This window comes from Durio zibethinus, chromosome 24 (assembly GCF_047325235.1).
Source record: "Durio zibethinus cultivar Kanyao isolate XHJ-2024 chromosome 24, ASM4732523v1, whole genome shotgun sequence".
Lineage (NCBI taxonomy): Eukaryota > Viridiplantae > Streptophyta > Magnoliopsida > Malvales > Malvaceae > Durio > Durio zibethinus.
Window position 1 is genome coordinate 15,715,348 of NC_143185.1, and position 27,139 is coordinate 15,742,486.

The 27,139-nt window shown below is 30.5% G+C and overlaps 2 pseudogenes; one reads left to right on the forward strand and one right to left on the reverse strand.

Moving 5' to 3' along the window:
* Nucleotides 1-21,643, reverse strand: part of LOC149511966 (cytochrome P450 71AU50 pseudogene) — a 37,171-nt pseudogene extending 15,528 nt beyond the window's left edge.
* Nucleotides 21,644-24,288: 2,645 nt separating this feature from the next.
* On the forward strand, nt 24,289-25,606 carry LOC149511967 (zinc finger BED domain-containing protein RICESLEEPER 2-like; annotated as a pseudogene).
* Nucleotides 25,607-27,139: the final 1,533 nt, after the last annotated feature.

Here is a 27,139-nt window from a genome sequence, read left to right on the forward strand (position 1 = left end):
AATTCAAATCTACAAATGTTTACTTCAATGAAGTGAATGCACATGACCTTACCAAGATATGAATGCAAATACACTCTACAAAAGATGTAAATAAATTTTACGCAAATGCTCACTAAATGATGCAAATGCATGAACAAAAGATGATGCAAATGCTTGTCTAATAATGCAAACACATATATCCTAAAAATGTTTTTTTTTTCATGATGTAAAATGCAAATGCTTAAAAAACACTTCTTTATAGAATTCTTTTCAACTCCAAATCATTCAATCATTCCTTTTCCTACATCAAATCATCCTCTAACTTATTTCTATAAGATTTTCCTTTCCCTTCCATCGTATCTTTCTTTCCATTCCTTCATTTTCACTTCACATTTTCAAACCTAACCATGCCACATTCATGTGATCAGTGCCAATTTATTTGTATCAAAAATTCAAAAAATTCCTATGTTCTTGTTATTTAATCAATAAAAAACATATACCAGAAACAAATGTGTCTCATTTCATGTTTTCTTGCCTAAATATCATATGCATTTATTCACCCTAAAGTTGATTTTTCCCTTTTTTTTTTTTAAATAAAAACCATTTCAAAAGATTGGTTTTTCAATGAAACAATATTTTATTTTGTAAATCAAAACTCACATTGCATTTACAAGATTCTTGCCAAATGTAATTTTTCTTTTACACCAAAATTGATTTCTCTACTCTTTACAAAAATGCCTAACAAATAGCTCAAAATTGACCAGCAAAATTACCCCATATAACTAAATCTCATGATCAAAGAAAACCAAAAACATGACTTTCAAATCTCTCGAGAATTGGTGTTCACTATTATGAACGAAAGAGTGATCTTTTCCGAATAGATTGAACAATCTATCATATCAAGGTTTTGGTTCATTAAGGAATGCCTTATAACTTGATAAAAAATAAACAATCTTTCATCTAGACTCACAAATTAAACATGAATTTTCTAAAAAGCATGAATTCTTTGAAAACCAAACATGTGTGACATTTTCTTTAGTATCCAAATATGGCATTTTAATTAATGTTAAGACTAGTTGCGAAGGGTTAAGATTTTGAAGGGTTATTTCGAAATAGAAAAATACCGCTCAAATTTTCAAAATTCATCTCTTTAATGGTTTTCAAACTTTTAAAGCATCCACATTCTTGAACCTTTCAAAAGCACGATTTACTTTATACCACTTTTTCTTATTTCGCTAGACACAAAGATTGGCTTCAAAGTCTTCAAATTTGCTTTACACTTTTTTTTTTAGAATTTTTAACCTAGAGCTACATCATTTTTCTCTTTTTTTTTGATTGTTTCAATATGCACTTAATAGTCCAAATTTTATCCAAGATGGGTTGATAGTTCAAATGGTTGGACTGTGAAAAAAAGTAAAAGACTTACAAGTTGTATAGTAATCCCACAAGGAAAAGCTTTTCAGTCTAAGCATTTATACTTAATCAAAATGGACTTTTTAAAGCACGTAATGTAGGTCAAGGTTTGGGATTTTCAATGAAAATAATATATAGGCCCAAAATAAGTGTTTAAATATTATCAAACAAATAATTACTTCAGGATGCTTATCTTTTCATTTTCCTATTTTTGCTACTTCAACATTTTTTTCCTTTTTTATTTTTCTTTTCCTTTTTCACCTTTGTTTCCCTTTTTCTTTTTTCTTTAAATAGATTTCAAACTTTTAGGAAACTTTTTATGGAACCTTTTCTCTCCAAATGGAGAGTTCTTTCATGGATTTTAGCATACTTAACTTTTGAATGCACCCCTCTTTTGCCCTTTAATATGGAGGATGGTTCTCGGTTAAAGTTTATTTACAATCAATTCATTAGGCTCAAAAGGATAGCATAGAATTAATTTTCTTATTTGTGAAACGATAATGAAAAATTGCCATTTGTCATTTCAAGCACAATAACTTAAACTAAAGAGTAATTCCTTTTAAAAGAAGTTTTTTTTTTTAATTTTCTTTTTTTTAAGAATTTTTTTAGTTTCCTTGACTTTTGAGTTCTTTGGTTTTTCTTGGTTTCTTTCAAAGATTTGTGCTTTCATTTTATACTTTTAAAGTTTTTGTTTAAATTTATTCGAACATCTTGAGTGCATGATGTAAGAATCATATTTGTTCTTCTTTTTTTTTTTTTTCTTTTTATCATTTTCTTTATGCTTACATAATTTATACATAATTCATCAAAAGGTACTCTAGTTCAATATGCCATACGAAAAAGGTTTATATGATGAGAATCATGTTGAAAAGGTCTTTAGATTGTTCATATCATCCCACAACGAAAGAAATAGTTATGGTGTAAGCCATGTTGTCCTCAAGGTAATGAATGGTCTTGTTCTTTCGGTTAATGTGCCCTAAGACATTGAACACTAATAACTTAGGAAAGGAATTGAAACATTATGTGTTTATGGCCAATTGATGAGATTCCAGTGAGTGGTTTTATTGTTAAAAAGTAAGCATAATCTTGACAAATATTAAATTACCAACATCAAATCTAAAAAAAAAAAAATTCATGTTTGCCAAATTTTCAAGAAATCTAAAAAGCCTTTTTCGAAGTAATTGTTTTATTGATCATCGCCTAAGAAAAATTATCCCCTTTTATATGTCATGGTATGATCAAGTGAAGATGGGATTGAAACTTATGCCCTTTTAAAAAATGATAGTGCTGGTAAAAGGTATTTTTTAGGGCAAGTTTATTCCAAATAATGATCAATAGTTTTTCGAAACCTATCATGATTTGAAAATCATTTTTTTAATTTTTCACTTATCCTTTTTTCTTGATTTGAAAAGTATACTATGTGGGTTTTATTTTCAAACAGTTGCTTGAAAAAAATAAATAAAAACAAAAATAAAAACTATAAAACACTTATTCAAAAATCCAACGATATTGATTCCACGAACAGATACAACCTAGCAATATCATGTGCATGCCATGCATGTGTACCAAATAAAATTTCAAAAGCTTAAAATTTACTCTTTTTTAATCATCTAAGACCTAAAATTCCTTTTCATATCTTAACTCCTCAAATTTTGTAATTGGACTTAAGACAAAGTAAGTCTCTATTGTTCTATAAGCTCAAGAGTCAAAATGCCACCATTGATAAGATTTTCAATCTTTTCTTTCAACTATCTGTATTTTTTAATTGAATGGTCGATTGCCCCCATGTGAAAATCACATTTGCTATTTGGATCCTATCTTTTTGTTGATGACTTTGGGTTTATTTTCAAAGGCACAAGAGTGACGTATCGATTTTTTACTAGTAAAGGCAAAAGATTAAAAATAGGGATAAAGAGCTTCTCTTAACTAATTTTGGGTCTTTCTTGGCCTATTCTTAGTTTGGTAATAGATCCATATAGAAGGGTTGGATCATGAGCAATTTTTTGAGGTTGGAAGTTTGCTTGAAACTTTGATTGACATGGGTAGGGATTTGACAAGGCATTATTTATGGCATGATAGTAGGGGTGGTAGACTGGATGAGGATAATGTAGGGCAAAACTTCTATCTTGTTGCCCTTCATGGGTTACAGTTTATACATCTTTTTCTTTCTAAGATGCCCTATCTTTTTTTGCTTATCTTTCATTGAGCTTTTCATTCTTGATCGCGTTCTCTATTATTTTTCTAGAAATTACTATATCTGTAAATCTTTTCTTGGCATTCTCAATCATGTTGACATAATAAAGTGCTTGAAAAGTGTTAACAAACAAGAATGTGATCTCTTTCTCTGTGAACATCATCTAAACTTGGGTGGCTGTATCTTTCCACTTTTGAGCATACTTTTTAAAGCTTTTAGTAGCTTTTTTCTTCATATTTTGTAATGACAGATGATCTGGGCCCAATCTATAATATGCTTGTATTGTGCGATAAATGCCTTAACTAACTTTTTTCATGAGCTAATGTGACTTCTATCCAATTGAACATACCATTTTATGATAGATCCCGTGAGGCTATCTTGGAAGACATGGACCAATAGTTTATCATTATAGGTATGAGCAGCCATCTTTTGGTAGTACATAATGACATAGGTCACAAAGCATTCAATCCCATCATATTTTTTAAATTCAAGAACTATGAACTTTGAAGGGATTATCATGTCTAGCTCCAATCATAATTCAACTATATTTATTGATCCATAAAGATCCATCCCCTTAATAACCCATAATCTTTTTTCTGTCAAATTCATCTTATACTGAGACTGAGGCTCCTCTCTTTCTTTTGAAATATTTGTTTTGAGCTTTTTTGGTTCTCTAAGATCCTGTAATTAGAATCCTCCAATGAAGGGTTTGGACTATGATTGCACTATTCAAAAAGTCTAGGCTTGATATGAGGTGCAACCTAGTAGATATAAGAGGTCGTCATTATCATTTTATTGTTGGTGTCCCTTTTAGGTAGCTTCTTCCTTTTGCCAATTTTCTTCATTATTTTCATCATCATGTTAAGTAGTTCTTTTATTTCATCTTGTACTTCTCTATCTCATCCATTCTAGTGGCCCATTCTTCTTTCATAATCTTAGCTCAAATATTGCACAAATAGTGGATAAGCTAATTTGAAACCTTGGATAGTTGAGCTATCTTGGACTTTTTATTACCACGATTTCAAAATTAGGCTTTTGTTTCATTTATTTACTTATACCACGATTTCAAAATTAGGCTTTTGTTTCATTTATTTACTTATGCCATGACAAAAAAAATAGTTTTTTTTTTAATTTTTCATGACCTAAAAAAAAGGGAGAACTTAAAACTCTCTTTTTTACAAGATCCTTTTAATGTGTAAACTTTTTTTAAAAAATGCTATTTAAAAATGTACAATTGATGCATGATATGCATGGATGCAACAATAAGTTTATGCATGAAAGTGAAAGGTGAAGCAAGATAAATTTTCATATATGCATGATCCTAAATATAGTATCTAGAAATAATGAGTTTTCATATATATATGATCCAAAAACAAAATCTTAGTAATTTAGAATTCTCTTAATTTCTTTCAATGAACCACCCCTCTATGTCAAGAATTTTTTTGAAACTTTTTTTTTAATTTTTTAGACAAACAAATGATAAAAATAATTCTACCCATTTTTTTTACTACAATACTATTTTTTTAATTTAGAGAAAAGATCTAAAAAAAAATTCTTTTTTAGAAAAAGAAAACTTATCCTTTTGTTTTTTTTAGGAAAGAAAAGAAAAAAACATTTTTTACAACTTTTTTTAAATGCAAAACATTTAAAAAAAAAACCCATGAAAGATATAAAAATTTAGACATACATACACTAATTTAAATTAAACAAAAAAATAAAAGGTTTTTTTTTTTTGTGAAATTTTTGTTTAAATTTTGGAAGTAATATATAACCATTTTATTATTGTAAAAAATAAATATGTTTCTTCACACGTAATAATTCGAGTATTTTCTATAAAAAGGTTTAACATAGCTCTACCCTCGACTAGGCTTTTAAGGGTCATTGTATGCTAGGTTAAAATTTATACAACTAAAGGTTTCTAAATTATTTCTTACATTATCGTCCATTATAAACTAGTAAGGCACCATAATCTTCACCCATGACAGGCCAAAAACTAAAAAGTTTCAATTTGAATGAAAGTATTTTACTTGTCATTACGAAGGTTATCACCTCACGAGAGTATAGGTACTTTACTTCCTTCTATAAGGGTAGAGCCTGGGTATAGAGCTTATGCATGCAGTGCAATATGTTGTTCTGTGTGCAAATGCCCCCTAATTTGCTAAGGATAATATATACAGAGAAATAAAATAAAAAAATAGTACAATTAAAATGCAATGCTAATAATTCTTTTAATTGATTTATTATTTTTTTTATTATTTGATTTTTTTATTTAAAAGGAAACAAAATCAATATCTAGGAAATTAGAGTTAAACATCGATTAAGACTATTTACATCAAAATTGAGAATAACATGCAATTAATTTTGTCCTGACTCTAAAAAAAATACATCTCTATTGAAGTTGCCAAGCTGTCGTAATGATTTTGGGAATGCTTAGATGAATTTAAAAATAAAGTCACCACCAATCTTTTTTGGCTATGTGCGATTGATCACCTATTAAAACTTATCTTTTTAATAAAATCGTAAAAATAAATTTAAAATTTATTAAAAAGATAATTTTATGGTCTGCAAAATAGTTTGAGCTGAAGAGTCGATTACATGTGGGAAAAGATTAGCACCTTCACAGCATCTGTTTAAAATGATACCAATTAATTATATGTTATCCTTTAATTCTAACAAAAATGGTTTTAATTTTGGAATTTAAAAGTCATTTCCTTTATTTCCTTTATTTATCACAATTTGGCTTTTTTTGTTATTATCTTTTATTAATATTCAATTTTTATTTAGAAAAATAAATTAAAACCTTGTTATTGAAAAAATTCTGAAGATGCTCCTTGGTAACATTTGAAAAAAATTTTCTCATCCAAAGATTCCTTAACTATCGTTACACGGAATACCTTTAAATCTCATCCTAAAAGGCTTACATTTATTCTTCAAAAATTAAATGACATGCATGCAATACAAATGATTAAATATTAGCTTGCATGTTTTATTTATCCATTTTTTAAAAAAAGTTATTTATTGATTATTTATTATATTTTTTAGATTTTTTAAAAAGAAAAGAAAAATTTTTATTGTATTGAAAATTTTTTATACATACTTTAACACGTTGGTTATATTTTAAAAAAACTTCTCACCTAAAAATTTCTTAGATATTACTACTCGGATTACCTTAGAATCTTATCATCGGAGGATTTTTATTTTTATTCTAGATTTTTTTACACTTATTATTTACTTTAAAGATTTAAAAATTAAGTATGCATAAATAAACAAATAAATAACTTAACGAAAATATGTAAAAAATTAAATTTAAAAAAGTAAGAAAATACCTAAAAGGATGGTCAAAGCCAGTTTTGTAGCGATTCACTATTGGTTTGGACGATTCAGTCAGTTCACAAATAGTCTGCAAATGATTTAGGCAAGTCCAGGCAATCCAAACATGGTTCAAAAACGGTTCAAATGGTTCACATTGATTTAAGAGTGGTTTGACTAGATCGGTACAAAGCTACTGAAATGAGTGGAAACTAGTCGGACAAGCAGACCCTGGGTTGGGTTGGGTCCACGCACAGGTCACTAATGGCTTTTTTTTCTATATAAACCAATGTTTTTTGTTTTTGTTTTACTTCATTTTAAGCTTTTTTAAAAAAATCCTTCGAGTTCTTAGAAAAGAACTAGATGGTCGGCAACCAAACTACCCAGAGTTTGGTGCCGACCCGTCTTGCCATCTGCCATTGATCACTAGTCATCGACGCCAATTAGCTTAAAACAAAACACTTAAAATTCCTTTTAATGTCCTTTACTTATTTCTTACCTTAGCTTAGCCTAAAACAACCCCAAAAGCTCTAGATCTAGGCTGAAAGCCCATGGTCTTAAAACCTAAAAAGCCTTGTTCTACCACTTCAAATGCCTTTTTCTTCTAGTATATTCCCCACTTAACTTCAACCTATCTCTCTCTAAAGATTCGAGCCCAAAGCCCCTTCAAATTGAAATTTTCTTTTTTTTTTGTATTTTTCTATGTTGTTTCCAAGCACTGTGGTTCCTCCCCTTAAGAAAAAATGTGATTTTTTTCTTTTTTGTGTCTATGTGATTTATGATTTTTTAGTAGTTAGGCCAAAATTTTTTTAATTTTTTTCAATTTTTTTGAATAATTTTTTATTGGCTTTTGTATGGGTATGTTTGATCAGAGAGATTTACTTTTTATGAGGGTCATGGCAATGTGGGTTTTTGCTTGCTGGTGGACAACTTTAGCTTGAAGGCAATGGTGTTTTTTGGGGTGGTTGATTGGCTTATGGGGATAGTGGTCACAACTCATGGGTAAAGTGTGGTTGTTTTATTGGAAACAGGTAAAGGTCCTGTTCTAGTAAAGGCTAATGGTGTCATAAGCAGTGGGTTTAGGGCTAGTTTTTTTTAGTAGTGGTGAGCTAAGCTCACAGTGGTAGTGGGAGATAGATGGTGATGGTATTTGTGGGTTGATGAAAGTAAGGATTTTTCCTTTGGCCAAGTGTTCTCGATTTAAAATTGGCCTCCTTTCTGATGATTTATGGCTAGGTTTTTATTATGCTATTAGATCATTAGAAGGACTAGGGGAAAGCATGAATTATTAGGCATTAAGGTGGATTGGTGGCAACTAGAATTCAGCTACCAAAGGTGTCAGTTGAGGCTGGGAAACATAGGTTAATGTGGTGCTAGGGTGGAGCTGGTAACTAGATAGAATAAATGGGCTCATCAAGGGTAGAGAAGGTGCAGGGTAAGGCTTTAGGGTGGCTCAACCTAATGGCACCAAGTAAGGCACCAAGCTGTAGTTTCTTTCTTTTTTTTTTTAGGTTAATTTTTAATTGAAAACAAAAGGTTTTGAATCGGGCTTTTTTAACTTGGGTAATAGGCTTTTAAGCTTAAATGGCCTACTCTAAGTTTTCAGGCCCGAATGATCCACGTAATAGGCCCATATGATCAAATTCAATAATGACTTGAACAACTTAAAATGAACACAAATAAAACATACAATTACGATTAACCCAAACAAAATTAGGTGTTTATAGAGGCATTATAGTAATTTTCATGAGAATTATTTTAATATATGTTATTTAAGGTTTAATAAGTAATTTAATAGGATATTATAATAAATTTCAAAAAAATTTCACATGTCAAATTTTAGCCAATTATATTAGGAGGTGTATTTTGTAATTATTATAGTAGGATATTATAGTAATTTTAACTAATTATAAAAAAAGAAATAATTTTGTAATTATTGGAAAAAAGCACAATAGTAAATTTGGATACGTATTGATATTATATCAAATAAACAAAAGGTTATTATAATAATTATCAAGGAGATTGTTTTAACATATGTTATTAATTTTAAAACAAAATGTCATATGTCAACTTCCTATTAAGCATTCATATGGGCATTTCCTTGATTATGATAGGTGAGATATTATAGTAGTTTTAATCAATTATAAAATAAAGGTATTTTTGTAATTATGGTAAAAAGGTATTATAGTAATTTTGACCAATTATAGAAAAAGGTATTTTCGTAGTTTAATAATAAGATAAGGGGTATTTTTATAATTCAATAATAAGTGAAGAGGTATTTCCATAATTATAATATATGGTATTATAGTAAATAGTTATAAAAGAATGAATATTTTCATAATTATTAAATAAAAGCATCATAGTTAATTTATGAGAAAGAATATTTTTGTAATTATGATATAAAAGTATTATAATAAATAATTATAAAAGAAAGGATATTTTCATAATTATCATATGAAGGTAAAATAGTCAATTTAGACATATCAATTTCTTATCAAATAATAGGAAGGATAATTTGTTAATTTTCTTAAGATTTCTTTTATATATGTATGTTTGTATATATGTGTGTATAGCTGTCAATTAGTTTAAATTAATAGGTTGAAAGAAGCAATCATTCTCTCTATTGTGACTGTTAAAGTTAATGTTAGGTCTAAAGGGTATTTTGGTTATTTTTTCTAATTAGAGATTGTCAGTAGATAATTAGGGGCATTTTTTATTTTTGGGTTGATTTGACATGTGAATCTAACTTACAATGTCAATGCCACATCAACTCGGCCACGTCATCGCTCAGCTCTTAAACCCTTCACATTTTGCCTTTAAATAAGACTCCCTACGTACTATCCAAGCATATGACTTTTCTTTTATTTTTGCTTTATTTTCCTCTCATTCCAACCTTTCTTATTCTGACTTCTAATTTAAGCGTCGGAGTGCAAACACAAAAAATATTATTTACTTTTGCTTTTAGCCGTTTACTTTTTTATAATTTTAGGGTTTTGTCCTTCAACTCAAAATTCAACACAAATATTTGGTGTGTCAGGTAGAAGCAAAAATGCATCTTTTAGTTAAGCAAAACAATATGTTGCCTAATGGTGGATAGCTTTAGCTTGAAGGCAATGGTGTTTTTTGGGGTGGCTAATGGTGGTTGGTTTGCTTATGGGGATAGTGGTCACAACTCATGGGTAAAGTGTGGTTGTTTTATTGGAAAGAGGTAAAGGTCCTGTTCTAGTAAAGGCTAATGGTGTCATAGGCAGTGGGTTTAGGGCTAGTTTTTTTTAGTAGTGGTGAGCTAAGCTCACAGTGGTAGTGGGAGATAGATGGTGATGGTATTTATGGGTTGATGGAAGTAGGGATTTTTCCTTTGGCCAAGTGTTCTCGATTTAAAATTGGCCTCCTTTCTGATGATTTATGGCTAGGTTTTTATTATGCTGTTAGATCATTAGAAGGACTAGGGGAAAGCATAAATTATTAGGCATTAAGGTGGATTGGTGGCAACTGGAATTTAGCTACCAAAGGTGTCGGTTGAGGCTGGGAAACATAGGTTAATGTGGTGCTAGGGTGGAGCTGGTGACTAGATAGAATAAATGGGCTCATCAAGGGTAGAGAAGGTGCAGGGTAAGGCTTTAGGGTGGCTCAACCTAATGGCACCAAGTAAGGCACCAAGCTGTAGTTTCTTTTTTTTTTTTTTTTAGATTAATTTTTAATTGAAAATAAAAGGTTTTGAATCGGGCCTTTTTAACTTGTGTAATGGGCCTTTAAGCTTAAATGGCCTACTCTAAGTTTTCAGGCCCGAATGATCCACGTACTAGGCCCATATGATTAAATTCAATAATGACTTAAACAACTTAAAATGAACACAAATAAAACATACAATTACGATTAACCCAAACAAAATTAGGTGTCTATAGAGGCATTATAGTAATTTTCATGAGAATTATTTTAATATATGTTATTTAAGGTTTAATAAGTAATTTAATAGGATATTATAATAAATTTCAAAAAATTTTCACATGTCAAATTTTAGCCAATTATATTAGGAAGGTATTTTGTAATTATTATAGTAGGATATTATAGTAATTTTAACTAATTATAAAAAAAGAAATATTTTTGTAATTATAGTAAAAAAGCACAATAGTAAATTTGGATACGTATTGATATTATATCAAATAAACAAAAGGTTATTATAATAATTATCAAGGAGATTGTTTTAACATATGTTATTAATTTTAAAACAAAACGTCATATGTCAACTTCCTATTAAGCATTCACATGAGAATTTCCTTGATTATGATAGGTGAGATATTATAGTAATTTTAATCAATTATAAGATAAAGGTATTTCTGTAATTATGGTAAAAAGGTATTATAATAATTTTGACCAATAATAAAAAAGGTATTTTCGTAGTTTAATAATAAGATAAGGGGTATTTTTATAATTCAATAATAAGTGAAGATGTATTTCCATAATTATAATATATGGTATTATAGTAAATAGTTATAAAAGAATGAATATTTTCATAATTATTAAATAAAAGCATCATAGTTAATTTATGAGAAAGAATATTTTTGTAATTATGATATAAAAGTATTATAATAAATAATTATAAAAGAAAGGATATTTTCATAATTATCATATGAAGGTAAAATAGTCAATTTAGACATATCAATTTCTTATCAAATAATGGGAAGGATAATTTGTTAATTTTCTTAAGATTTCTTTTATATATGTATGTTTGTATATATGTGTGTATAGCTGTCAATTAGTTTAAATTAACAGGTTGAAAGAAGCAATCATTCTCTCTATTGTGACTGTTAAAGGTAATGTTAGGTCTAAAGGGTATCTTGGTTATTTTTTCTAATTAGAGATTGTCAGTAGATAACTAGGGGCATTTTTTATTTTTGGGTTGATTTGACATGTGAATCTAACTTACAATGCAATGCCACATCAACTCGGCCACGTCATCGCTCACCTCTTAAACCCTTCACATTTTGCCTTTAAATAAGACTCCCTACGTACTATCTAAGCATATGACTTTTCTTTTATTTTTGCTTTATTTTCCTCTCATTCCAACCTTTCTTATTCTGACTTCTAACTTAAGCGTCGGAGTGCAAACATAAAAAATACTATTTACTTTTGCTTTTAGCCGTTTACTTTTTTATAATTTTAGGGTTTTGTCCTTCAACTCAAAATTCAACACAAATATTTGGTGTGTCAGGTAGAAGCAAAAATGCATCTTTTAGTTAAGCAAAACAATATGTTGCCTAAAAAGAAAGCCTTTGAGGAATGAAAGCCAACCGTCCCAACTAGGATCGAAACCTCATAACAGCCAACCTATGGATTGACTTGCGTGGGTACAAGCAAGGCCAACTATGAAATAATTTGAGGCCTTGATCGAACATATCCAAGCCTTAAAATAGATGCTCCAAAGCATAACACTATCCCAAACCTCAAAAGTACTTAATCTGGTCACCCTTGGTAAACAACCAAGCTATGAGAAAGTTGAAGCTTTTTAAGGCTCTAAGGAGGAGAAACATATCATTCCAACTACCCATCACCACCACCCTAATCATAACTCTACCCATGCCACCACCCAAAAATCCAAACAACCTTTAACTCCAATGAAATAAAGATCTGGAAGCCAGGATGCAAGCTATGGAGAAGGAATAGAAAGAAAAAGCAATAGCTTTTGAAAACATGCAAAAATCTTGGAAACCTCACCTTTTACTAAAGAAATCGATTGAACCATGCTTCAAAATGCCAACTTTGGAAACCTATTATGGTACTTTTGATCCTTTTGATCATTTAGAGCTTTATCAAACTAATATGATAATACAAGGTATAGATAAAACTATCATGTGCAAAAGTCTAGCCACGACCTTTAAAAGATTAGCTTAGTCCTGGTCTTGGTATTATAGTATGAAATCGAGGTCCATTATCACCTTTAAGGAGCTCAACCATTTTTTTTTTGCCAAGATTTGTAAGCAGCTGAAGAACTAAGAAAACCATTCTAAGCTTGATATTGATCCATCAAGGTAGAAATGAGTATATAAAATACTATGTTACATGTTTTAATGTGAAAGCTTTACAAGTGAAAGATCTATAGTAGACAACTGTACTGGCTGCCATCACTAACGGACTCAACGATAGAGAACACTACCTAAAGCTCACACAATCCCTCAAACTACCAAAGACATTGCTGACGTGCTATTTGTCATGGAAAAATACATAAAAGCTAAAATTACAATAAAAAATTGAGTAGAGAAAGACACATCTCTCATTCGTGGTGGACGAGATGAGAGAAGCTCATCTCCTTTCCTCAATTGGAGAAAAGGCAAGGAAGTTTATAATCGTCATTGAGAGAAAGACAAAAATGGTACATTAGGGCCTAAAGCTCGAGCCGATAATAAAGCTACATTGTACTAAATATTTTCAAAGAGAGGATTTTGATGTAAATTAAAAAGGACCTTGAGCTTAGATGGCCCAAGTTGTTGAGGCAAAACACCCATTGTGATCATAACAAAATATGTGAGTTTTATAGAGATTTCAGCCACAACACTGAAGATTAGTTAACCTGAAGAATGAAATAGAAAGTCTTATCAAAAGAGGTCGGCTAGGAAAGTTCATGGTTTGATGAAAAAAAAGTCAAGATAGGCCAAACTACAGAATAAGGAATCATAGAAAAGAGCTAGTGAGGAATAAAAAAGATAGACTAGATGGAAATTGAGGTAGTGAAAATCAGAGAAACGAGTAAGAAGAAAAAGGTTGAGCTATAGGCAATAAGCCCATTACATGCATAATCACTATGATTATTGGAGGAAGTTTTACTTTGGCTAAAAAAAAATTTAATTAGGGAATGATCATTGCCATAAGGTCCTTAACCAAGAAAGAGAAGAGCTAGAAAAATGAATCGATCTTTTTCACGTCAAAAGATGTGGAAGGAATCAAATTTTCACATGATGACGTTATCATAATCATGGCTATTATATATAATCATGCAGTAACAAATATTCTATTTGGCAATGGGAGCTTGACTGATGTTTATTATTACATAACAATACTAAGAATGAGAATCAAAGAAGAGATGTTAAAACCATTTACTACCATACTACTTGGCTTCAGAAATGAACCGATATCAATAAAAAGACTAATCAAGCCACCTATCACACTTGGTACCAAGTCGAAAAACATCACATAGGTCATAAAACTCATAGTGATAGACGTGCTTTCAACTTTCAATATGATCTTAGGCTGACCTAGTTAGTCTATTACATGGCTAATTGGCCCAACTTCTCATTTAAAGATCAAGTTTTTGACATTGAATGAAGTTAAAGAGGTAAGAGGAAACTAGTCCACGGCATAATAATACTATGTCATAATGATAAAAGGTAAGACTAGGAAATAGACTAACAGTTCAACCAATGAGGAAAAGTTAAAAAAAACAAAGATGACTGATATAAAGATTAAGGAAGTGAAAAAAGCAAAACGAAACAACCTTAGTTAAAAACAGCACGAAATTGACAAAAAAAATGTGTTTTTAAGCCGCTCTGAGCTCTTAAGCTCTATACTTGTACAAGTCATAAACTTTTGCAATTTTTGAATAGAATTACAGAAGTTGAGCTCTTAAGCCTACATAAACACTTGTCAATAGAATCGAGTTTTCAAGCTAGCCATAAGAAAATTTGAAATACAAATCTTCGTTTTGATTCAGTTATACTTTTTTATTATATGCCATCCTACTAACAACAAAATACTATCAATTAGGATTTGTCTTTTTTACAAGAAACAATCTCGACCTAATTAAACAAAAAGAAATTATTGACCAGAGACCTAAGGTTGATGACAAAAAACCAGAACGAATAGAGGACATCGTCTCTATACCATTCTTGGAGAATAATCCTTAAAAATGTAGGCTAATTTAGGTCAAGCTTAACCATAAGAAACATCTAATTTAACTATTAAAAAATAATACCGACCTGTTTGCATGGACATCATCAGATATGCTAAGGATTGATCTCAAGGAGATGGTTCATAGGTTACACATTGACCCAAACATGAAGCTAGTTTAACAAAAGAATAAGATCTTTGCTCCAAATAGGCAAAAGGTTATTTAAATTAATATTTAAATTCAACTGATAATATAATAAATTCAACTCACCACATTAAAAATATGACTATATCCAACCCTCACTTATGGTTTATTTGGATGAGTGGTGAGATTGACTTCGATAAGATTAAAAATAATGAAAAAAGTGAGATTAGATATTGTAGCGGTAAGAATGGATACTATAATGATGAGATTAAAATTTGTGATGGAATATATATTTGGATGCAAACGCAACGATAGTGATGAAGTGAAATGTAGTAAGAAGAAAAAATAATCATTAAAGACATTAAATAGAAACTTGTATAAAAAATTTTTAATATATTTTTTACATTTATGAATTAATTTTTATAATAAATAATAAATTTATTAAAAATTAATAATAATGTTTTACAATTAAAAAATTTTTAGCTTTTTATTTTATTAATTAATTTATTAATTATATAAAAGATTTATTAAATAATTATAATGATATTATTTGAAAATATTTAAATAAAAAACTAGAATAACCAATAAAACAAATAAATAATAAAAAAGATAAAAACAAAGCATACAATTGATATGGATATTCTCATCTCTGCACGTAAATCTTAAGGGTAAAAAAGAAAAAAAAAAAAAAGAGCATGGGTAATAAAAGAAAGAATGTCGCGATGAGAGTGAAATGTTTTCACTGAACCCTGAAGCTCCAATTAGTTTTTAAACCTCCAATGCAATTGAAAAGCATGAAACGCATTGAATTATGCTTTTCAAATGCTTCATCAATCTAGTGAAATGCTTTAATGGATTTCAAAAAAGCTTCAGTTGAATCCAAATGAATGCTTAGTCAGGTCAGCCAGTCAGTTGATGTTGAGCAACCCTAAACTAAGCCGAAAAAGAAAAACCTAACCCTAGTCTGGTGTACTAGGCATTGGTCACATGGTCAAGTTTCCAGAGTTTACAAGGATTTTTTTTTTCATCAATCAAAACTAGCAAATGCAAATTTATGAGTCCAAACCAACGTATGATATTAGCTCTCTATTTATAAACCTCTTAACTATACACGAGTTAATAAGTAGCTATAGTTTGTTTTGACAGTTTTCATGAATAATGACAATATTTTCATTTGTTACTGTAGATACTACAGCAGATTGATGTTTGTTTACTTGCTGTCTCAGACTTTGAACTAAGCTATCTTGACTTGCCAGTGGTATTGGTGTAAGTTTATTTTGGTTCGGAATAACTTATCCTTTTTGAATATTATCTAGATTAATTAACTTTTCATCTTTAGGATTAAAAGATCGAGTAGAAACTGTTCTAGATTTATTCTACATTTGTCATCCTTTTGATATTGAAATAGAAGATGCTAAAGAAGATCCATGTCTTTCATTTCTAATATTTTTTGTAATAGTGCTAGTACTTCATGTTTTACTACTATTTCAAAGTCATTGGCAGCAGCATAGAATCTTTTAACAAAAATTCTTTGTCCATCTGTTTGGGTAGAAATTCTGAGATACGATGAATGAATAGTTTGAGTCAAAAGAATTTTGGCATAATTAATCATGGATATTCTTGTTTGTAAGTGATATCTTGATGAATTTGAGTATTTCTGTATTACTTGGTTTAGTTGTTCAAAATTTTCAATTCCATCCATTGCTAGTTCCAAGGGAGGACCAAACATAAGTTTCTCAACTTCCCATATCTGGTAAGGTTGGAAGAATTTTTCTTAGTATGTTCCAAGGAGATTATGGTATGTTCCAAAGAGATTATGGATAGAAAAATGCATATAACAAAATAGTTTTTGATTTATTCCACATTTGTCATCCTTCTTGATATTGAAACAGAAGATGTTGAGGACGATCAATGTCTTCCATTTTTTATTTTTTTGTAGTAGTGCCACTCCTTCAGGTTCTACTACCATTTCAAAATCATTGACAGCAACATAGAATCTTTCGACAAAAATTCTTCGTCCATCTATTTGGGCAGAAATTTTGAGATATGATGAACGACTAACTTGAGTCAAAAGAACTTTGGCATAATTCATCACGGATATTCCTGTTTGGAAGTGATATCTTGATGAATTTGAGTATTTTCTAAATTACTTGGTTTAGTAGTTCAGAAATTTTCAATTCCATCCATTATTGGTTCCAAGGGAGGACCAGACATATGTTTCTCAACTTCTCAAATCTAGTAAGGTTAGAAGAATTTTTTATTTCTTGAATAGAATATGGTTTTCTTCAAAGAAATCTACGTCTTGCTATTTTAGCAGATATGAAGAACAAAGATTTTTGAAAACCAATTCATCAAAAAGTTACTTTTTTTTAGCTTTTTTAACTAAGAATTCAACTAATTTAGTCATCTTTTTTCTAAAATTCGATTTGTTTTGAGAGAGATGGGATTTTCAAATATTGTTGAACATATTGTATATGTCAACAGGAAGACCAGGATTGTAGAAATTTTTTATTTCTACATTTGTCATTTTTGTATCTTTCAACAATTTTTTTATTGATTGTACAATTTTTGAATAAGAAATAAGGGTCTATTGGTTTGGATCCTAAGAAAATGGTGAAAGATTTTAAGGATTTGTAGTACTGGTTGTATTACAGGTTTTTGTGGAAAGATAAAATAAGGCATTTAAGGAATCTAATGCGGTAAATATCCTCTTTGAAGGTTAATAAAAGGTGTATATCCCAGGTTAAGATATGATTTAGTATTTGTAGAGGAAAAGGAAGAAGAGGAAACTTTTTTAGTTTGCCTTTTTTGTATTGTTCTCTATCCTTCTTGCTGCTGTAAAGGGTTTTTAACTCTATCCCTCTGGCCTGTTAAGATAATCTACAAGAAAATTTTTATCACCATTAATAAATTCAATACTAAAAGTATATTGACATAAAAAATTATACCACCTAATCCATCTTGGATTAGTTTCTATTTTTCTATTTTTTAAGAAATCTCGAACATATTGGTTATCAGTTCTGATTGTAAAATGTTCAAGTGCAAGATAAATATGAAATTTAAAAATAGTATTTTTAATGGCTAATAATTCTTTTTCAAATATAATATATTTGATTTCGTTCTGTTTGAACTTGCCAGAATTATAACCATAAATAAGTTTATTTTTGAACTTTTGCTTTTAAAACACATCCCTAGTGTTCATTTAAAGCATCAGTTTCCAAGATTAGATAATCACCTTGTTTAGGTAAATATACTTTTGAAATAGTAGCAAGTTCTAATTTTATTTGTTTGATAATACCAGAATCTTGGTCTATCCAAGAAAATTCAATATCTTTTATCAATTTTTCTTGTAGAATTTTCTCCTCTTTAGAGAAATTTTTGAAGAATTGTTTTCCATAGTTAAAAGGACTAAGGAATTGTTGCAAATGTTTTATATATTCTAGTTATTCTGGAAAATCTTTAATTTTTGAAATAATATGATCTTGAAGAGTAAAACCATATGATGAGAGATTTAATCCTAAAAATCCTATTTTAATTTTTTCTAACTCAATCTTTTTTTAACTGAGTATAATACCATGTTTGACAAACTCTTAAACAATAATATTAAGATGTTTTTTATGCTCAATTAGATTTTTAGAAAAAAACTAAAATATCATCAATATATACACAATAAAATTTTTTATGTTTTGCAAAAATTTTGTCCATTCACCTCGAAAGATTTGAGAGGCATTACATAATTTGAATGACATAATAGTCCATTGGTAATGGCTTGTTGGTGCACAAAAAATAGTCAATGATTTTGACTTTTTGGTAAGCATTATTTGCCAAAAACTAAAATTACAGTTAAATTTACTAAAATATTTAGCATCTTTTGCTAAATTGATTAAAACATCTTTTTTAGGATAAAATATCCATCAAAAAAAAAATTTTGGTTAAGCCTTTTATAGTTGATTATCATAGGGCTTGACCACGTTTTTGTTTAGAATGTTTTCTGACAAGAAATGCAATACTAAAATGAGGGCTATCTGTTTGTTCAATTAAACCTTTCTTGAAAAGTTTTAAAATTTGAATTTCAAACTTATCTATATCATGTTTAATATAAATCATAGGTTTAACTCTAATAATTTTAGCTAAGTCATTAATTTTTCGTTCAAAAAAACGAGAACGTTTTTTTCATAATTTCAGTTGATTTTCACTGAAATTATCTTGGAAAATTTTATATAACTAACATTTTCATTTATTTGTTTTATCTTGGTCTGGTTGGCTTCAAGATAAAATTCTTTATTATCAACTCAATACCTCACTTGTTGTCAAGTTGGTATGAATGTTAGTAATACTTATCTTTGAGTTAATATCATGAATAAACTCTAATTATTGTATTTTTTAATGTGATATCTAAATTAAAAAATTTTAAATAGTTAATTAAATTTCATTTTTATTTATTAAGTTATTCCAATTTTAAAAATCATTAAAATAAGTGTTAAGGTGACAATCAACATTGATGTGAATTACATGTGATTACCATATGAGAATAATGCGGCTACCACATGTCATATTTTAAAAAATAAAAATACAAAACTTTTAAAATAAAATAATTTAAAAATAAAAAACGGACAGCAAAGGCTGTTTCGGCATTGGAAAAGCCAAGACTTTGAAAAAAATTGGCAACCGATTGAGCCTTTTGGAGGGATTTCACATGAGAGTAACGGTTAGAGATTGAAACAGCTTGGGTTTCAGTGAAATCCAAGTTTTTTACAAGATAATTGAAAAGGGGCGGATTCGAAACAGAGGTGGAAGAAGAATATGAGAGAATAAAAATAAATGATTTGGGTTTTAACGAAAAATTGAGAAAATAGGAAGTTGAGAAAATGGAAGATGATTTGAGGGTTTGCATTAAGGTTTTTGAGGAATTCTGTGCAGCGGGTTTTAGGGTTTAAAATCTTCATAATGCAGAATTGCAAATTCAATTCTAAGTACACTCTCGATCAAGTAACGACGACGTTTATGGTAGAAGGATAAAATAAGCAGCGACGCCGTTGCTGGAAAAACAAACTTCTTTAAGGTGGACTTTTTATTCATTGGTCTAATATATGTTTTTGTTTTCTTATAGATAATGCAATTTATGATAAAATGTAATACCTTCCATTTTAATCATTATAATTTAACGCTAAAATTGGCATATGAAATTTATAAATTATTTAGATTTTAACCATTATTAACATTAATAATCTGTAAATTATACATACATGAGTATACAAAGATAAATCAAATATATTTTTTTTCTTCATAGGGTCAAACTTACTTTACATAAAGGTGTAGATAATAATAATATTGCTTCATTTATAAATTTGCAGCAAAAATAATAAGCTGAATTAAATCAAAACAATCTTCTATTAAAGCTTTTTTTTCTTTAATTTTATGATTTATCCAATCGAATTTTAATATTATATCAGTGCATCTTATGATTGTAAGTCTAAAAAAATGCTAGGATACTTTGTTTTAAATTGGACATCCAAAAGAAAAGGTAATTAATCTAGATCTTATTTATTTAATCATGATAATTAGATATGATAAATCCAAAATTTGCGTTCTAACGAGAAAAGCTAAAGTACTAGAGAAGGCAACAAATATATCCAGAAAAGATACTCTAGTAGAAATTACACAGCCATTTTCTCATGTTTTTAGGCGCCAGGTTGGTATAGCCAGGAGATGCTTAGCCCTACGACATACCTTCTCAAAGAAGTCGTCAAAAACCTTGGCAATAGTTTTCAGGCGTTTTGTTAGACCCTGAAGATCAAGTCCTTTAATTTGAGGAATGTAATCAGCTAAATTAAAAGCTGCAATTGTTTGCATGCCCTCTCGAATTATAGCTTCGAAGCCTTTTTCGTTGAAATCATCATTACTATATTTCTTTCCAAGCACCATTCTACAAGAAATATCTGTAGTAAGAGATGAGACCTTAGCACTAAGATCAACCGCAACTCGAGCAGAGGCAGCCTCTTGAATATACTGAATTAAAAGAAAAAGCTCTTCCTTTCTCATGGAACTGAAAGAATTTATTTTGAGGTTACTAAGCAACTCTAGAGTGCATATCTTACGCATGTTGCGCCAATAGGAACCGTATGGGGAGAAGGACAAATTCTGCTGATTGTAACCAACATGCTTGGCAACTTCATGAGGTGGCCTGCTAGCAAAAACAAGGTCATATGTCTTGAGGAATAGCTCGGCAGCTTCAGGGGATGAGACAACAATTACAGGCATCAGGCCAAAGCGTAAGTGCATTATGGGGCCATACTTCTGGGCTAACTGTTGAAGATCTTGGTGAGGTTTGTTCCCCACCATGAAAAGGTTTCCAAAAATAGGAAGCCCTCTCGGACCGGGAGGTAATCTCTTATTTTTGGCCCTTCTTTTCCATCTCAATGCGTGAAAGAAAAAGATAAGTGTAGCAACTGCAAGAATTGTCCATGACCACTCCATCACCGGCTGCTTCAACGAAGGTTAAAGCAGGGCAGAAGCCTGAGACACGGTCCTTACTTCTGCAACTGGGATACTGATACCATGGGGTGGAGCTTAAAGACAGAAGGGAAAACAAACAGAAGCAAAGTTCAATGACCACTTGCCTCTACTTAATCTAATATTTATCTTATCTAGAACAGTCATAGTACACAAAAAAATTCGAATTAAATGTCGTATAATGAATTAACATTTTGCTTTTTAAATATACAACAAATGATGTCACATTTCTATAATAATTTTTTGGGACAATCACAACATCACATTTGTTCAATTCAGTTTCATATCTGATCATGTCTGAAGCTAGAGTTAGAAAAACAGGAAAAAAAACAACTTCATTTTAAATGTTGTAGAAATGTTAAGTTATTTTTGAGCAGTGATAGACCCTTGATGTCCGGATTCTCTGAATAGGTTTAAGCCGGCGCTGCATATAGGGGTGTAAATGATACATTAGTACTCGCAAGCTACTCGAGTTCGATTCGAAAAAAACTTGAATTCGGTTCGATTATTATCGAGTATAGCTCGAGCTCGAGTAGCTCGACTTATCGATCGAGCCGAATTTGAGTATTCTTATATCCGACTCGAGTAGCTCGCGAGCCTAATCGATTTTTTATATTATATATTTATTTTTATTATTTTATTTATAAAATTACTTTTTTACCCTTAGCTTAAAAAACCCTAAAATTTTATTTTCTTCATTTCCCTCTTCTCCTTCAGTCTTTCTCCCCGTCTCTCTCACTCACCAACAGACACTTGCGGTGCCTTTTCTTCCCGAATCCCACTCCATTGTCTTCCAAGCTTGTTCCACCCTTTCGAAAGCCCTTTCTCCTCTCTCTAAAAAGCTTGAATAGAACCCGATCTTGAACAGAACCCGATCCCTCAATGTAGCCCTGCTCGTTCCACCCATTCGACGTTTGCAGCAACTTCAACAGAACCCGATCTTGAACAAAACCCGATCCCTCAACGAAGCCCTGCTCGTTCCACCCATTCGACGTTTGCAGTAGCACCCATTCGACGTTTGCAGCAGCTTCAACAGAACCCGATCTTGAACAGAACCCGCAGCAGCTTCAATAGAACCCGATCTTGAACAGAACCCGATCCTTCAACGAAGCCCTGCTCGTTCCACCCATTCGACGTTTGCAGTAGCACCCATTCGACGTTTGCAGTAGCTTGAATAGAACCCGATCTTGAACACAACCCGATCCCTCAACGAAGCCCTGCTCGTTCCACCCATTCGACATTTGCAGTAGCTTGAACAGAACCCGATCCCTCAACGTAGCCCTGCTCGTTCCACCCATTCAACGTTTACAGTAGCTTGAAAAGAACCCGATCTTGAACAGAACCCGATCCCTCAACGTAGCCCTTTCTCTATGGCATACTTTTTGAGTGCCATTTTTTTATTAAATGTTTTTATGTTAGGCTTCCAATTCATGCTAAAAGGTGGTTTAAATAAGAATGCCTTAATTAAATACCCTTATGAATGTCTAAATTAAATACCCTTATGAATATTGTGGGGATGCAGATCGAGAACAACAATGAAAGGGGGCAAGGTGTTATAGCTATTTGTTAGTATTGATATTCTCAATTCTGATTTGTTTGTCAAACACTATCATATTATACTTTTATTTTTGTTGCAAACTTGTGAAAAGCAGTATGTTCTTTGTGAAGTTGCATTTAAATACTGAATTTTGTAAACCAAAAGTCTCTATATTATTAGCAAGAAAGTAATTGAATTTGGGCCACTTCAAAACTTGCACAATACGCTTTATCAGTAGAAAAACTTTTGGATGGTTCATATTATTTAACAAAAAAAAAAAAGGTCATTGGCTCTATTGTTTTTAGTCATAATCATAATTTGAGCTTCCATATAGTTCATCACTAATTTATTGAGGACTGTTTAATGTGAATACTTTTCTTCTTTATGCATATTAGATTTGTTAGAATATAACCTGACACTTATTTCTAATGAGATTGAGTTAATGTTATATAAATACTAAATAGGCATGTATAATTGTAAAAATTAATAAGAAATATTCATTTTAAGAAATTGATTTTAGAAATTGAAATTATTATCGAAGTAGGTAATCTTAAATTTATTAAAATTCCTACAATATTAGTATATTTTCCTAAAGAATAAAATTTTATACTCTTCCAATAATTTGTTCTCGCAACTTGTTTAGCATGTTTCTGGCAATAAAATTTATCGCACATGTTTCTAACAACTTGTTTGCATTATTGTTTGATCCTAAAATTATATTATTGTTTTGATTTGTCTTTTTTTTTTTTTTTTGCTATAGGAAACTAAACATGTCATCAACCACACCAGATATCTCTTCTATACCAGTTCAGCCGACAATAAATTCTTTTACTAGATGATGGTAATGATCCAATGAATGAAGCTTTAGATGCCACTAATGGTAACACAGATAAAACACCAGTCATTGATGCCAATGATAGAGAATGTGATAATGCTGACCCTGAAGAGTGTGAAGAAAGTAATGAGAAAAAGAGGCAAAAGACATCTGCTGTTTAGTTAGAGTTCAAAGAAGTCACTCTTTCTGATGGTTCCAAAAAAGGAGAGTGTGTCCATTGTAAGAAGAAGCTAGCAATAAATACAAGTAAAAGTATAACTCAAATTAAGAGGCATTTGATAACTTGTGTTAAGAGAAAAAATTTTCAGAATCAACAACAAATGATCAACTTTCAGCCAGTAAACACATGTGGTGATGTACAGATACTACCTGCTCTCACAGATGGCAAGTTTGATATGGTAAAGATGAGAGAAGCAGCTGCACATTGGATACTTATGCACGAGCATCCTTTTTCGATTATCGAAAATGAAGGTTTTAACATGATGCAAAAACGTGGGATGCCTGAATGGAAAAAGGTATCACGCAATACTATTAAAAAGGATTGCATGCAAGTTTATGAAGCAGAAAAGAAGAAATTAAAGGCATTGTTGAAGACTGTCAGCAAGATTAGTTTGACAACAGATTTGTGAAAATCAAGTAATCAAAAGATTGAGTACATGGTTCTTACAGCACACTTTGTAGATTCTAATTGGAGATTGCAAAAGCGTGTTATTAGCTTTGTTCACATACCTCCTCCTCGTCAAATTGTTGAGATTGCTGATTGTATTTTTAAGTGTCTAAAAGAATAGGGAATTGAAAACAAGGTGTTTACACTTTCTGTGGACAATGCTTCAAGCAATGATGTGGTGATTAGAATTCTTAAAGACACTTTTTCAAGAAATAGGATATTGCTTTGTGGAGGAAAATTATTTCATGTTCGGTGTTGTGCACATATCTTAAATCTCATGGTTCAAGATGGCCTTTCTGAGATTAAGAATGTGATTGGTGATGTTCATGAAAGTGTCAATTTTATTAATCAAAATGAGGCAAGACTTAACTCATTTTCTGACATAGTATAGCAGTTACAGTTACCTGATAGGAAACTCATTCTCGATTGTAAAACACGTTGGAATTCGACATTCGAGATGTTGTCGATTGCAATCAAATTCAAAGAAGTGTTTTCGAGACTCAAAGAGCGAGAATCTCATTATGAATGTTGTCCAAGTCATGAAGATTGGGAAAAGGTGGAGAAAGTTTGTGAGATTTTAGAAGTTTTTAATTCAGCCACTAAAATCATCTCTGGAAGTGATTATCCAACTTCAAACCTGTTTCTGAATGAAGTTTATCGTGTGAAAGTGTTGTTGGATAAAAGGATGAATGATGAAAATGAATTTGTTCAAGCAATGGTTCGTAAGATGAAGAGTAAATTTGATAAGTATTGGGGATAATGTAATTTGTTGATGTCTATAGCAGCAATCTTGGATCCAAGGTGCAAAATGAGGGTGATTGAGTTTTGCTTTCCTCGAATGTACCCTGATAGAGAAGCAAGAAAAAATATTGCTAAAGTTCGAGATATCTTTTATGATATTTATGATGAATATGCTCGTGAGTATCAATTTGGCAATGAGCATAGTGCTGAAACTCGAGTGCATGATAATAGTATTAGTGGTATGAATATAGAAGCTTCTTCTTCTGGTTGGTTTGAATTTGCAAATTATGTAAAATCAGTTGAAACTGCTCAACCACAACAATCTGATTTAGATGTCTACCTAGCTGAAGGTTGTTTTATCTGTGAAGGAGATTCCACTAAGTTTCATGCTTTGGAATGGTGAAAAGTGAGCATTTTGAAGTATCGTATTTTATCCAAGATGGCTCGGGATATACTTGCTATTCCTACCACTACAGTGGCTTCAGAAGCTACCTTTAGTGCAGAAGGTAAAGTTATTGATACTTATCGTGCTTCTTTATCTCCTGACACAGTGCAAGCATTACTTTGTGAAGGAGATTGGTGTCGGAATCTTCATGGAGTGAAGAAGAAGAACAAAGTAGTTTTTTTTATTATTATTTTGTTATTAGGTGACTATTATTGCTTTAATCTAATTTTTAACTATTATTTTCCTTTACTTTATCTATGTAGAAAGAGAAGAAATAAATTGAGATTGCACTCAAAATCTCCTAAAGTGAGGATATCTAATGTCTTCTATACAGGTATGAAATATTATTATTAAATGCTTTTAATTTGTCACAACATTACTAAAGAAAAATAGGTAGTAGCTAATCTAGATTGAGCTTTTTGCATTTTAATTTACGAACCATAAGTTAACTAATGATAGAAACTCATGTTAAGGTAATTGACAAGATACTATTTATATTTTTTTGCATTGATTATACCAGCGGAAGTGAAATCAAATATTAATAAAAAATATAAGAGACAACAATTTAACGTGGTTTGGTCTAACGATCTACTTTCATAGAGGAAAAATATGATTCATTAGTTGTAAAGAATTACAAACATACATCAAAACATATAAACCACTTAACAATCAATATCCATAGACCCTCGTAATCTCCTATAGTTTTATGGATTATTCTCAACCCAAACAAACACATATCCATATGCACACTTTCAATACAACCAAACACATACCTATATGCACTCATACATCATACCTATATGGACCCTCTCAATCTGCTCTAGTTCACTCATAAACAAATATACACACCTATAAGATGTAAATTCTTAGTAATCTTATGGGATGTCTACCCATAAACCTTACAACTCTCTTATATCTTTTTCTCATACCTCTCATCTAGTTCATTCACAAACAAAGATATACACCTATAAGATGTAAATCTTCAGTAATCTTATGGGGTATCTACCCATAAATCTTACAACTCTCTTACATCTTTTTTTTATACCTAACCTTGTAGAGACTTCACCTATTTATAACTATACAAACTTGCCTATTAAGAAACTCTTTTCTTTTAAAATTCTTCTTCTGCAAGTCAAACATGCCTATTAAGAATCATCTTTCTCTTAGAATTCTTCTTTTGTAATTCTTCTTGTCCATCAAGCAATATCTAACAAATCTCAGATAAATCTTTAACAAATCCCAAATAAATCTTTTATGGGATTTGAGTCATTACTCCTAACAATTTTTACCTTGACTCAAAGTTCATTAATCATCTGTCTTCATGCTAGACATATTTGGTTCCACCTACAATAAAAGTCTCACCATCATTTTCTCTTATGTATCTTCATGTTTTACGTAAATCCATCTTCAAAATATGAACTTGAACTCCTTTCTTGAATTGAGCTCCTCTAAGTTTGTCTCTTTTCATATCTCGAACCAT